The sequence below is a fragment of the Garra rufa genome, chromosome 13 (genome assembly GCF_049309525.1).
Source record: "Garra rufa chromosome 13, GarRuf1.0, whole genome shotgun sequence".
NCBI classification, from domain to species: Eukaryota; Metazoa; Chordata; class Actinopteri; order Cypriniformes; family Cyprinidae; genus Garra; species Garra rufa.
Window position 1 is genome coordinate 10,366,842 of NC_133373.1, and position 4,496 is coordinate 10,371,337.

Genomic DNA, 4,496 nt, shown 5'->3' on the forward strand with positions numbered 1-4,496 from the left:
AGCCAACATTATTGGGCACAAACAGAAGGCTTTTCACAAACACATGGAAGTAATGTGGAGGTCTTCATACACAAACACATTTTAGAACTATTTAGGTTTTATGGCTGCTTAGTGCTCCTTTTTCAGTTGTGCTAAGTTTATACTATAGTGACCACAAAAATGATGCCCTGCAACTAGGGCTGGGCGATTCTTTCGATTATTTTTTTTTTTTCCGATTAATTCGAATTTACGTTTTAAGACGATTTAATTTTTTATTAAATCGAGGTATCGCGACATATATATATATATATATATATGTATATGTGTATGTATTCAGAACGGAAAACAACGCGTTCTGGTAAAATAACGCGAGTCACTAAGGGGACATGATTAGCTGCTTGTTAGCAAGTTAGCCTGTTACATTACAGCACATACAATTTCACTTACCACATAAACAGAGTAGAGAGATGATTGAAGACAATGGCGAATTATTTGCATATCAGGGCTCTAGAGTGCGACCTAATTTCTCAATGGTGCGACCCGCCGTTCAAGGGCAAAAAGAAACTACTACGTGCGACTATGAAAAAATATTTAGGAGCACTATGTGCGACTGACCCGACCAGCATATTTGTGTTTGCGCTGAGTGGAGCTTCAAAGGTTTCTATGTGTTTTGCACGTTGACTAATGTATCTCAAGTGTAGAGAGAGTGTAAATAAGAGTCTGAATGGGCAGTAGCTTCGTTTATTATAATAGAGCTTTGTGAGATTGCGAACTAAGATGAGGGACAGCTTTTAATCATCTTTAAGGGAGTTTGTAAACAAGATATACTGATTTATTACAACAGATAAACAAGAAGTTATTATTAAGTGACTTACATTGTCTGACTATAACACTATTGCCTGATTTTGCTCTATTTCGTCGTCAAAAGTAATCTGAAACAAGTCACATCTGAGCCGCTGCGCATCTCCACTCAAACACAGCGGTGTTTCGTTTATGAATGAACGTGCGTTTTTAAACGAATCTAGTGAAATGATTCAATTCCCCATTCATAAAGAGTCACTTGCTTTATTCTTGAATGAACCATCTGTTCAAACGAATCAAATGGATGAAATGATTCAGTAATTAAATCAGTGTCTTACCACCACCTGCTGGCAGATCGTTTCAGTTTTTTAAATCATTTAATATTTCTGTGTTCAAAATTGTATATTTTTGTATACGATATAAGTGCAAGAGAAAAGCATGGCAATATATATTTTCCTCCCGTCTCATATTTATTTGTCTTACAAACATTTACTGTGTCTGGTATGATAAGAATGGGGCCTGGTGGAAAGTGATCACTGATGCAGTTGCAATGTATATTGCAAAATATATGGTGCCCATATATATTGTGGAAAAGCTGGGGTTTCTTTACATGCTAAAAGAAGTAGGGGGGAAAAAATCGATTTAAATCGTAAATCGGATTTTTTGTGAAAAAATCGGGGATTTTATTTTTAGGCCATATCGCCCAGCCCTACCTGCAACATATTTAAACCCCCCCAATACTACAATAGATCATTTTATAAATTTCTATTTTTGCTGTCTTTCCCACTAAAAATGCATTGTACTCTAGCTTTGAGGATCAGATCACTCATCTAACAAACGTGTGCAGATATATACACACCCTAACAGAAATGTATATGGTTTGTGTTGTCTGTACACTTGGTTTTTCCAGACACTCTAAGCAAATTTGACCTTGTGGTCAGAACAGATCTGAAAACGTCACAAGCGGTGCCAAGGAGGAATGTGCGTCCATGTCTGCATGTGTATTCCCTCCACCCAGTTTCATACTCTGAGGTTGAATTAGCTAAGTCAAGTTTCTTTGAGCGTCCCCAACTCAAGCACCCGTGATAACACTTTATACAAACCCCTGTGGCTCGAAGCACTATATTTTTGCAGGTGTGGAAAGTGTCTACTTCCTTAATTCTGGTAATGCCCATCTGTTTAAAAAGTAGAGAGCGAGGGAATAGAAGAAAGACTGAGGTGTTTGACCGCATGTAGATGAAGTAGCTTATGTTATGCATGACCTTATGTCAAAAAGCCACAACTTCATGTTCCTTTGAATATTATTCACTTAAGAACGTCGTCATGAAGTTTTTGGAGGTTGAGGAGAAGAAGTGAAAAGAAGCAAAGAGGCCTGAGGGTAGTTGTTTTTCAGAACGTTCTGATTCCCAGCGCTAGTATGATCTTACATCTTAAAGGTTTGGTTTATTGTATGTATACATTTGTGTGTTAGAAAGGATCAGTCACCACGGCTGCAGCCTCCCCTCTCTCCAACCACAAAAAGCCCAAACGCCCCCTTCTCTCTTTCGCTCCAAACACCGTTCCAGACGTTTGGGTGGTCGGCGTAAGCTAAGCTTTGTTTTTCTTGCTATTCACACATTTTACAATCCTTCAAGGGGAACGTTTCAAAGCTCCCACCACAACTTTGAGTCTGATGTTTAGTTTGCTTTGATTCGAAAATATGTATTTATTTTTCCCGCCTTTGGCTGGATGATGACAGCTGACGTGTGTTTTGCAGGACGTGTGACATTTTAATGAGTCGGCCATTTTGGGCTGAGGTCCCAGCCTGGCACCTTACAGAAAAAAATACACTGGTTTAGACGCATGCCAAATAATGTGCATGTAGTTTGTTGTTCATTTCTATACCAAGGGAAACCCTCCACGACATAAGTCTTTGGGTTTTTGCTTTTAACCACAAAAAGTGCTTCCATCATTGTTCCCTCGTAAAACAGATGGACATAAACTAAACTGCTGTGAAAATGTTGTAGCAAAACCACAAATGAACCTGAAGAATCCATAACCTGTCCAGAGCCAGGGCATTTTTCAGTATAACTCCGATTGTATTCATCTGAAAGAAGAAAGTCATATACACTTGAGGGTGGATAAATCATGAAGTAATTTTCATAGCTCATGAGGTGAACTATCACTTTAAGATTTAACCCTTAGGTTTTGGAACAAGACTTCACCAAAGGTGTCACTAAACAGGCACGTCACCCTTGTTTTTATTAATACCTTACAAATAAGTTTGAATTACTCAGCGTAACTATAAAACCAAACAAGGACTTTGATGGGTTTGGTGTTCATTATAAGGTCTTATCTGTGTTGAATTACTTCTGTGAAGCTCTCCATACAGTATTGTTTGCCGAAAAGCTTTGCTTAATGCCATTAGGCTGCATTGTCTTTATCTCTAAGCTACTTTGCACTGACAATAGCCCTAAACCCAAGCCAAAAGGACGGGAAGCTTCTCTCGCTATTGTGTCGCTTTGCGCAAATTACTTAATTAGCAAACGCGCAAACTGTTACTTCAAGACAATGTGTATTGGATACACAGCACATTATGTGCGCTCTCTGAGGGTTTGTGTACACAGCTCTTGTAGTAGCAACACTTTGAGCTAGTGCTTTGTTCCGGAGATTAGATAAAGGCTACAAGAACTTCCTAGTTTGCCTACTGGTGTCGGTTTTAATACATTTCCTATGACAGTTGCTTTAATTTTCAATGCCATTTGCTCAGTTTTAAGGGAGAAGTTCACTTCCAGAACAAAAATGTACAGATAATGTCTTGTCGTCCAAGATGTTTATGTCTTCCTTTCTTCAGTCCTAAAGAAATTGTTTTTGAGGAAAACATTTCAGGATTTTTGTCTATATAGTGGACTACTATGGTGCCCCGAGTTTGAACTTCCAAAATTAAGTTTAAATGCAGCTTTAAACAGTCCCAGATGAGGAAGAAGTTCTTATTTAGCGAAAGATGATTTTTGAAGTTAAGAAAATGAGATGGATGAGAGTTTTTCGACATACCCTAACTGTCATGAACCGGAAAAAACTTCAGTTCAGGCAGAGCAAGACTAGTGTTTGAGGTTAAAAAGTATATAAATTGTAATAAAAAAATAATAAAAAAAATACATGATTGTTTCGCTAGATAAGACCCTTCCTTGGCTGGGATAATTTACAACCGCATTTGGGATCTTACAAGCCGCATTTAAACTGCATTTTGGAAGTTCAATCTCGGGGCACCATAGAAGTCCACTATATGGAGAAAAATCTTGAAACTTTTTCCTCAAAAAACAATTTTTTTACAACTGAAGAAAGAAAGACATGGATCTTGGATGACAAGGGGGTGAGTATGTTATTTGTAAATTTTTATTCTGGAAGTGAACTTCTCCTTTAATGCTTTTTGCACTCGATTTTCATGCTTTTTACACTGAAATCAGTATTTTTCAGTATGTTGTTCTCTAATAAAAATGTCTTGTTTTTAAAGAATACATTTTAAAAGCAGTTTATTTTTTTCCTATGAAGCATAAATCTTAATTTTAAGGCAAAAATAATTATACGAAATGCTTTAAAGCAAGAAAAAAAAGCCAAAATACTGATTTTGCAGTGTGTTTTTCATTATAAATTACGCTTTATGAATGTAAGTCATGTGAAACATCCCTGTCGTCTCAGGTAAGTGTGTATCATGACACGCCCCACGGGGTCTGTGT